This window comes from Dreissena polymorpha, chromosome 2 (genome assembly GCF_020536995.1).
Source record: "Dreissena polymorpha isolate Duluth1 chromosome 2, UMN_Dpol_1.0, whole genome shotgun sequence".
NCBI lineage: Eukaryota > Metazoa > Mollusca > Bivalvia > Myida > Dreissenidae > Dreissena > Dreissena polymorpha.
Genome location: NC_068356.1, coordinates 99,852,458 through 99,863,844, shown reverse-complemented (window position 1 = coordinate 99,863,844; position 11,387 = coordinate 99,852,458). Strand labels below are relative to the sequence as shown.

Genomic DNA, 11,387 nt, shown 5'->3' with positions numbered 1-11,387 from the left:
ATTTCACATCACATAAATCTTTTCAACAGATCTTCGTAAGCAAAAAAAAAAAAATTATTCTTTATCAATCAAACAAAATTCAAAGGTTATTTTTTAACCTAGCTGTTTATTGACAAATTGGATATCTTAAAACGTAATGAAACACACAAGAGCTTTAACCCTTTGCATGCTGGGAAATTTGTCGTCTGCTAAAATGTCGTCTGCTGAATTTCTAAAATAAGCATTTTCTTCGATTTTTTTCAAAGAATACTATCATAATAGCAAACAGTTTGGATCCTGATGAGACGCCACACTCTGTGGTGTCTCATCTGGATCCAAACTGTCTGCAAAGGCCTTTAAAATTCGGTTCCCGCACTGAAAGGGTTAACACCTTACTGGTCAGGCCTGTAATGATTCAGTCTTTCTCTTTCAAGCTCGCATAAAGGCTTTAGAGCAATTTATGCCTCAAACAGACACTTATTGTTATGGCCCCATAATTTTTTTTTTAATATTTACATATTTTCCACATTTTTACATCAAAAGCAACATGCCTCTTCGGTAAGCTCTCGATTCATTAATATCATCCTTTTAATCAGTGACATTTTAATATCTTAGCAACCATTATGAAATTTGTCACCTGTTTATTGTTAATGGCCATACCATGCTGTCGACACCAAGGGTTTCAAATAACCAGTGCTCAATGTCATTAAAATGCACTTTTGTGTCATACGGAATACATTAGTGCGCTTGCTGGTGATATATTTGTCAATATTACACCTCAGAGATATTGGTCCTTCTATATCTATATGACCGGTTTCAGTCTGTAAAATGCGATCGAAAAACCTTAGAGCATATGGACCGGTCACTATTTTTTTGTATATGGACCTTCGGGGTTACACACCGCTATATGTGCACTGTGTTGACGCGTCATTGAACAGCATTGACACTATTTCAGCTTTAACAAGAGTACAAAAAAAAACTTAATTTAGAATAAACGACACGCTAACCTCAATGCCAACGTTAACATTAATACAATGTTTAAAACAATAAAGTCGAAACAATATTCACTTCCATTTTCTATTCTTCCATCCCTTTATCGAAACTCATTTTAAATCACACTATTTTATTGTATTCCTATCGAAGTTTACATAATGTATGATAAACACACAATCCAAAATACGTTTTGCATTCGTTTGATGCCTTAAACAAATAACTAACTGTTAACAAAATAGCACGTCCGACATGTCCTAAACATCCAGAGCATTTAGCTCCAACTGGAATGTTTCGTCAAAGAAACTACATCACACAATTTACGTCATCGTTTGCGCATTCAGTTGCATGAAAAATAAAACTACGGAAAGCCGGTTTAACACTGTACAGTGATACAGGGGATACTCTTCGGTGTAATATAAGAAATAGTAAACTCCACTTCGGTCCCAATGGCATTATAGTGACCAGCCAGACAGCCAAAAACTGTATATGGACCTCAGCCTACGGCTCCGGTCCATATAGGGTTTGTGGCTGCCTGGCTGGTCACTATAATGCCATAGGGACCTCAGTGGGATTTACTATTTCTTAAATATCACACCTTCTGAATTCTTATTCAGTCCCATTATCAATCGTCCTATTAGAGCACGTTTCCGATAGTTTCTTGTGGTGAAAAATGATAAATCAAAATATCAAATTAAGCAGGATAAATTAGTTACATTCAAAAGGTCTTCATCTCTCTACAAAGTTTTATATTACTGAACCATAATTCAAACTTTTGAAGAACTTCAAGCTGACAAGGATGCTCAGCTTACAACTATCAATTAATCATGACAAAAGCCAAAAGCTTAATTAAAAAAAGAAAAGAAATGTATATAGTTCTGTTATAAAAGTAGTTGATAAGAACAATAATTTGTCACCAGAAGTAGTCTTGGAATTGAAGCATGTAAGAAATTTGTTGATATGTGTTCATACAAAAATGATGACACTTCAATAGAATTTTTGTTTTCTGTTAACCGTTTCCCCCATAAGAAGCAAAGTGAAAATGGATTTTGCAAACAGCATTAAACCAGAACAGCCTGCGAGTAACTCGCAGTCTGTTCAGGTTTTATGCTGTTTGCTGTTCATTAACTAAGGGTTGGAAACGTAGCCTTTAAGAAACTTTAATCTAGTAAGAAAGGTCTTCAATTAAATTTAACTTTCTATGGGACTACAAATGCGTCAAAATACGTATCTAAATGGTAAAGGGGCACTTTTTCAACTCATCTATAATTCAAAGTTGTGTCCACACATAGCGAGCTGTTATGGATGCACCAACAGTACTGGTGAACAAATAGAATCATCAAGTTGTCTTACTCTAGAAACTATAAAGTTCTGAAATCTGAGCTCGAAAGTCCATATAGCTACAATACCGGTTATGCATAAAGAACCACCTCTCAAAACTTTTCATAAAATTAAACTTTGCTGAGATTGTTTATAATTGACATCTTACTATCCACAATTCAAACAAATACATTGACATGTGTTTAATAGATAATACCAATTTGTTACTTAATAGTCTTATAGTTTCTGCCCACAAGTCAGCTGGTGATGCTGCTTGACTATAAATCAAGTCAGCATAGTCTATTGTATCAAATGTTGTAGTATATTTTCAGTCACACAAAGTATTTTTCAGCATAGCTGTCTAATCCAGCTTTAAATCTTAGCTGACCTTTGTAAGCTAGGTAACAATCAACTTGAATATAAAATTCCAGAGTACTTTTAACCCTTTGCATGCTGGGAAATTTGTCGTCTGCTAAAATGTCGTCTGCTGAATTTCTCAAAATAGCATTTTTTAATATTTTTTTCAAAGAATACTATCAGAATAGCAAACAGTTTGGATGCTGATGAGACGCCACGTTCTGTGGCGTCTCATCTGGATCCAACCTGTTTGCAAAGGCCTTCAAAATTCGGTTCCAGCACTGAAAGAGTTAAGTAGTACCTGAGCCAACAAGGACCAATCAAGGGCAAGTTCTCTGTCCACGGAGCAAATCTTTTTCTACTTTTTGTTTTGTGAAATTATTCATACTGTTGATGTCTTTTTGGATTTTCAAATTATTTTAAGGGAGGAATACCAAAACCAACAACAACAAAAAAATAATTAGGTCGTACTATGTATAAGTACCAACTTCCCATGTAGTACTTACAGCAATACCAAGAAGTAACATCTTGTATCTAAATCAGTTTCCTGAAAATAAGATAGCTGTGATCTATAGATAGCTTGTGAATGGGAGAGATGGGGAAATGAACAGTTATTATCTCATGAAGCCAATTAACAATAGCTTGTTATGAGCTAACAGGAGGATAAATTGGGTAATCACTTGGCAGAAATGGAATGGGGAGAATACCTCCAATTTGGAGAAATAGGCAAATTATCATTCTGGTAGAAATGGCTTATTATCATTCTGTTAATAAATGGGAGCTTCTCTGTTTGCTGTGTAACCTAATTAGACAACCCTGTTAGAGACCGGTTGGAATGGTAATAATGCTATTAGTCACGTGTAACTTGCATTTTTTCCTCAGAATCATTCATCATTCTCATCAAAGGTACAGTTACCCAATTGTCACTGGTAATGGGTGTTGGTTGGGTATGATATGGTTTGCACAAAAAACAACATATAACTAACTAAAAATGGTCTATATTGTTTCAACTTGATTTCCCTTTTAAAAGTATAATTTAAGTTGCTAGAACTATTAACCCATTTATGCCTAGCGTCTAGCAAAAAAGACCTTGGCAAACAGCGTAGACCCAGATGGGACGCCACATGATGGCATCATCATGCGGCGTCTCATCAGGGTCTGCCCTGTTTGCTTAAAGGAATTTCTCTAAGAAATATTCTAAATATAGAAATAAATATACTAGACATACCTAATTTTGGAAATAAATTGATCCAATTTAGAAGGATGGGAGAGTCCACTAGGCATAAATGGGTTAAACAAGCTTAATAATATCATGGTTGATACTGTGTCTGCTCAACAATCTGAAGGTTTCCACACATTGGAAAGATCTTCTCTATGTAAACCACCCTCGGAGAAAAAGGAAATTAAGGCATTTGCATAAGGTGTCATCCCAGATCAGCCTGTGCAGTCTGCAAAGGCAAATCAGGGACAACACTTTCCGCCATAACTAGCTTATTGCAAAGAAGATACTTAATTCAAACGTAAATAATATAAAGGTAAAGCTAGTGTCGTCCCTGATTAGCCTTTGTGGACTGTGCAATGAGGCTAATCTGGAACGACACTTTACAAACATGTGTTAAGCCCAGATTTCGTAGAATGTGTCTCATTTATACCACTTACTTATCCTCTTATCCTACCAAGGATTAAGCATTTTTGAAAAATAAAGCAAACAATTAATCTCAAGAAACTCAGGAGAGAAATTTGTGTTCTTATCCAATTCTTTAATAACATAACACCAAATATAAATATTTTTTATTTCGTTTATGAGCTTTTGGCTTTCGATGCATTAGAGTTTAAATAAATAGTTATAAGCTAAGCTTCTTTATCAAGTTTCCTAATAGTTAAAAAAACAACTGCTGAAACGCTGATCTTACACTGGGATTAGATTGAAGAAAAGTGCACCGAGAATGAACATTTAGATAGCACATGTTTAAGGGACTTCCTAATATACATAAGACAAATGTATTTAAAGTACAACTAGTGTATTATTTGAGTAACCCCATGTTCTTCGCTTCTCCTTCTGCTCCTATGTTTGTCACATAATCAATATACAATATAATTGACTAACATCAGCCCCATATACATCTCACATACACAAATGTAGTTTTTTCAAGTGCGTTTTGTTAGTAGGCATTTTCTTAAATGACTTTATGTTCAGGTACACAAAGTCAAGAACAATTAGAATTATATACTAACATACAAATGCATCAAATCATGCTTATGACATAATGCTAATGTCAACATAATAACAAGCTTTCTTTTTTTCAATACACTATTATAACCAATTAGATTGGGGTTACAAAGACTAAAAGCCAATTTTATGACTTGGTATGCATTTAATTGATAAATGTAAAGGTCTCTAGGGAAAACCTGACTTCATGCATGTGGGTAAAATAATTGTCATAGATCAGACTGTGAAGTTTACACAGGTTAATTTGGAACAACACTTTCCACCTATACTAAATTTTCATTTAGAAACAAGATGTGTTAGTGAAACACTATGTCCCCCCATATATTTGACCTTTGACCTTGAAGGATGACCTTGACCTGTCACCACTCAAAATGTGCAGCTCCATGAGATACACATGTATGCTAAATATCAAGTTGCTATATTGAATATTGCAAAAGTTATGGCCAATGTTAAAGTTTGATGCAAACAAACCAACAGACAGACATGGAAAAAACAATATGTTTCCATGATAGACTCGGAAACATGAAAACATCAATTTGATGAAAAAAATCCATAAAAGCCGAAAGTGTCATCCTTGATTAAGATAAGCAGACAGGACAGGCTAACCTGGAACTAAAATTGAGTCGTGTTCTGAGAAAACTTGGCATAATGCATGTGCGCAAAGTGTCGTCCCAGATTAGCCTGTGCAGTCCGCAGGGACGACACTTTCCGCTTTTATGGTATTTTTAGTTTCAAGGAAGTCCCTCCTTACTGAAAAACAAGATTAGGTGGAAAGTGTTGTCCCTGATTAGCCTGTGCGGTCTGCACAGTCTTAGATTTGGGGCGACACTTTACTCACATACATTATGCCCAGATTTCTCAGAACACGACTCAATTTATCACATGCATTTAGTCTGCTTATCAATTTAGTAACATTTGTTTCACATGTAATACAATACTCTTACTAAAGGCAGAAGGGTCAACCATAGACCCCTAACCCCTTAAATCCCTTGAAATTCCTTTGATGCCCACTTTGGTATCTATCTGTTCAATGACTGTTAATGCATTAATTACATCCATTTGTGATCAAGTAATCCTATACCACAATAATCTACAGAACTGTCAATACTACTAATACCTCTGTCAACAAAATAATCAGGCCCTGATTAGATTCCAGATACTGATGGTTTGAACCATGATAAGAAAATCATATAATTATTTACAAATACATGTGGGAAGATATGATTCAGTGCATCCTTTCAGATTGCAGGTAAGATTCTGCATTGCACTCACTAAATTTTCACATCTTTCAATATTCATTTGAGCCTTGAAATGGGAAAATGGGGCTTAATGCACTTTCGTAAAGTAAAACTGTCGTCCCAGATTAGCCTGTGCATTCAATCAGGGACGACACTTTCTGCCTTGAGTGGATTATCCATAAGAAGCAACTTCCTTTAAACAAATAATACCATAAAAGCTGCATGTTTTGTCTCTGATTAGCCTAGCTGTGCGGACTCATTAACAGGCTATAAATCTGAGGCAATGCGTTACACATGTACATTAAGCCCTATTTGCCCAAAGCACAGCTTATTTATTTCTGATTTTTTTTTTATATAGTTTTTCATATATGTGCAAAATGACATTGAGCATGGGATACTAATTTCAGTCTCCACACATGCAAGCCACATGATTTCTTTTACAACAAGAACTGCAACTCCATATCTTCAAGAACATTTTCATACTGGAAAAGGGCTACGGGCAAAGGGCATTAACTCCATAAAACAATGCTTCTATTGCACAGAACTCTTCCTCAAAACTAGTTGAACCATGTATGAAGTTTGTTTGAAGTTGGTAACTTAACCCATTTATGCCTAGCGTCTACAAAAAAGGACTTGGCAAACAGTGTAGATCCAGATGAGACACTGCATGATGCGGCATCTCATCTGGGTCTGCGCTGTTTGCTTAAAGACAATTCTGTAAGATATATTCTAAATAAAAAAAAAAATGCTAGACATCCCTAATTTTGAAAATAAATTGATCCAATGTTGAAGGATGGGAGAGTCCACTAGGCATAAATGGGTTAAATACATTCAAAATTATGCCCCAGACTAAAGTAAACAAGACACACTTGTGGTCAGACAAAGAGACCAGTTGATTAACCCATTTATGCCTAGTTGACTCTCCCATCCTTCTAAATTGGATCAATTTATTGCCAAAATTAGGGATGTCTTGTATATTTATTTCTATATTTAAAATATTTCTCACAGAAATTCCTTTAAGCAAACAGCGCAGACCCAGATGAGACGCCGCATCATGCGGCGTCTCGTCTGGGTTTACCCTGTTTGCCAAGGCCTTTTTTCTAGACGCTAGGCATAAATGGGTTAAAGAATATCCCTGATATGTGTGGTAAATGTTATAAACATCCCCTTGCATATTACATAAAACCATCCATGGCCTTAAATAAAGGTCGACTATTATCAATATGGCAAATAAACAGTTTTTTGTTACAAAGTTAATTGTTATTCACTGGCTAGATTGTTAATAGATTTTAAAATAGTATTCAATACTGGTAAAATGTATGCCGAAAAAATATGCTTGCACTAAAAAAATAAATTTTGGCTTGATGTTTTGAAAAAGTATATATTGTATATTGAAAAGCTGCTAATATTGAATTGTGATGATATTCTGGATATGCCTCTTTTTTATAATCATAATTTTAAAATTAGCAATAGCTATATCTATATCAAATGTCTATATGAAAGAGGTATTCCCTTTGTGAGAGACATAATGGTAGAAAGAAACTGCTTTATTTCCAAATAATCTTTGGATACACAAGTTGGAACAAACGTAAACTTTTTTATTGTACAAAGGATTAATAAACATAATAAAGAAATACATTGACAATTTTGAAGACCTGCCAAATTTTGACAAAAACACTCAAGGACCTATATTACCAACTTACATAAAAAAATAGTAGCCAGCCCTAAAGAAGAGAAACATATTTATAAAACATTTAGATTAAAAACAATGACATTCCAGCTTGTAATACTAAATGGAATTCAGAATTTTTAAATATTGAATGGAAAAAAGTACATGCACTTGTATTCAATATAACTAAAGAAACTTATATCAGATGGCTCCAGTTCAGAATAGTCCACAGAATATTGGGGACAAAATCCCTAATGTTCAAAATGACAATTGTGGCTAATAATTTATGTACATTCTGTAATTTGGAAGTTGAAAATATAATGCACTTGTTCTGGTACTGTCCACATACCCAGGAAGTTATTAAATTTGTTATTGATATTGTTCGTAGAAGTAGACCAAGCATACATATTTACATTACATGTCAGGATCTTGTACTTGGAATTTTTAATCCATAAATGAATGATTTAAATACAGTATGCCTAGAGCTTAAACGGTATATCTTTTATTGTCAAAGAAAAAAAACAGAATTCCTTCAAACTACTGAATTGTTATCAGTATGAAACAAACTTTTGAAATTTACAGAAATACAATTAGATCAGAAGAAGAATTAAAAATATGGTCTCTGGCTAAAATATTTACTGACATCTCATATAATGACATAACCAATCATAACTCATAATATAAATAATGCTTATAACATATTTATTTGTTGTCTTTGTTGTAAACTCTGCATTATCAGTTTTCCATATACAATGCAATGGTTTATCATAGCGAGTTATCGTTACTGAGTAGGTGGCGCCAGCCGTCCCGGTCCTACATTCGGATTACATTTGATTTTTATCGGTGCCGCTGAAAAGCAAAAATTTACTGCCTTGTTCTAAAATCGATCAAAACTCGTTAAAATGCCTTCGACTTGTTGTTCTGTACCTGGCTGTCATGAACGGGGAGGTCACGAATACCCAAGTGATCCAATTAGGAAAGCTACATGGGTTCAGGCTGTTCGGCGACTTGATGAAAATACACCGAAATTGTGGACGCCAACAAAGTCTTCAGTCGTTTGCAAGAAACACTTCAAACCAAGTGATTACGTGAAGGAGACTATTACTGGTATGTCAAAGTTATTGATAAATGAACAAAAGCGCATATTTATTCATTGTAGTACGTACATAACGAAATTCCTTGAATTGAAAACGAAAGTAGGAAATCAAAATCAGTCATTCAGTGAGTAGGTGGGGTAATTGTTCATTGAATTTTTTTGGGACAAGATTAGCAGGAAATCTAAATTGCTGTAAATGCATTGAATATATGCAGACTTCAGTATACAAATATTTTATTTTTCATTAATGCTGATAGCTATGATTTGGCTACTTTATGTGCATATGATATGACCATGGGTCGTGATAAAAAAGTTTCTTCAAGCATTTTTCCCCCAACCGGCTACTTTCTACTTCCTTATTGAAGTACCCTTTTCATTTGACGCAACTCATTATATGTCAATTTATGTCATTATTAGCAAGCAAGACTTACGGTAGTGTTTTTCATAAATGAATATCAACTATATATTTATATAAATATATAAATTCATGACTTTATATTTTTGTCTAATTCCAGGTCTACAACCTAGATATGGAAGGCTACTTTTGACAGCAGTACCAAGTATTTTCCCCTGGACCCAGATGGAAACCGAGACGGCTAAAAGCAGAGTGGAGCGCATGAAAAGGAGAGATTGTAGGGAAATTAGAGTATGACACTGCCTGTAAAAAAAACTTAGAGAGGACTTTCAGCGAACCAGTTGATTGTGTGGAAGAAGTGATAGAGCAGGAGTTATTCACAGCAACTCCTTACTTTGAAGAGGAGATATCGCTTACAAACGCTATGACCCAAACCAGTGAGACGCCCATGTTTTCAGTTGAAAAATTTGCTTCGAACAATGAACTTATTCATTTTTATACGGGGTTGGAATCGTACAGCAAATTTATGTTTGTGTTGAACTCACTTGGACCAGCTGCGTACTATTTACGTTACATTAATTTTCAAGTGTCAGGAATATCGATTCAAAATCAGCTTTTCATGACTTTAATGAAGTTAAGAAGATATTCAACAGATTTTGAGCTATCAACTTTCTTCTCTGTGTCCCAGTCAAGTGTATCCAATATTGTTTATACTTGGATTATATTCATGTCGAAACAGTGGAGGGAAGTAAACATTTGGCCAAGTGGCGAGCTTGTGCGGTATTTTATGCCGACTGACTTTAAAATAAAATTTCCAAAGACAAGGATAATAATAGATGGAATGCCCAATAAAAAAGCCAAAAGCACCGAGAGCACAACAGTCGACATATTCAACGTACAAGAATAGAAACACAATCAAAATTCTTGTTGGATCAACACCAGGGGGATTGGTCAACTATGTATCCCAAGCGTATGGAGGTTCCACCAGTGACAGACAAATAGTTGAACGGTGTAAAATTGTAAGTGCGTGTGACCCGGGAGACAGTGTGATGGCGGATAAAGGCTTTAATGTCCAAGATCTGTTTGCGACAGCAAATGTGCAGGTGAACATTCCGACTTTTTTCAGAAAACAAAACAGAATGTCTGGGAAGATTGTGTTAAAAGACAGGAAAATTTCAAGCAAAAGGGTTCATATTGAACGTATTATTGGACTAGGGAAAACGTACAGAATATTAACATGTCCATTATCAGGCACAGAAACAAAGTTATCATCTCATATAACATTTATATGCTTTATGTTGTGTAATTTAAAAACATGTATAATCCCAAAACATGCTTAAATCTTAGTCAACAGTGTGACTGACACATTGTGTACATGTTGGGTTTTGAGGTGTTTCTCAATGTGTATATATTACATACAGCATTACTTGTTAGGCCAGAGGGCTGAATTCTATAACAGAAACAAACAATTATATTGGTTTCAATTCTTTTAATTAAAATAAAAGGTCTAGTGCTATCTTTAATCTCTCCCTGCTTTTATCAAGGGTGACACAGGACACATCATGACATGAAGCGATACACGATATTTTGTGCGACAAACGAAGCAACACATCATACGTGATACACGAAGCGACACGCGAGAATGTAACACGAAATATCGCCCTTGTGTAGGTAGTCCAAAAGGCGATATATCGTGGTAAATATCGCGTGTCGCTTTGTTTATCGCGCAAAATATTGTATGTCGCTTTGTGTATCAAAGCTGTACAATTAGTTATAATAAGTATCTTTGCTTGACTAGAACTTTTGCATCAACATTTTATTTTGATAGAAATGTAAATAAAATACAATGAATAAATCAGACTTGGTGCTTTTTTTAAGCAAGAGTTTTCAGTCTGAATACTTAATCCATTTATGCCTAGTGTCTAGAAAAAAGGCCTTGGCAAACAGCGTAGACCCAAATGAGACGCCACATGATGCGGCGTCTCATCTGGGTCTGCGCTGTTTGCTTGAAGGAATTTCTGTAAGAAATATTCTAAATATAGAAATAAATACTAGTATACTTAACATCCATAATTTTGAAAATAAACTGATCCAATTTAGAAGGATGGGAGAGGCCACTAGGCATAAATGGGTTAATAAGACTTGTAAAAATG

At 34.9% G+C, this 11,387-nt stretch overlaps 1 pseudogene; it reads left to right on the top strand.

Moving 5' to 3' along the window:
- Nucleotides 1-8,701: 8,701 nt before the first annotated feature.
- On the top strand, nt 8,702-10,987 carry LOC127868248 (uncharacterized; annotated as a pseudogene).
- The last annotated feature ends 400 nt before the right edge of the window (nt 10,988-11,387 follow it).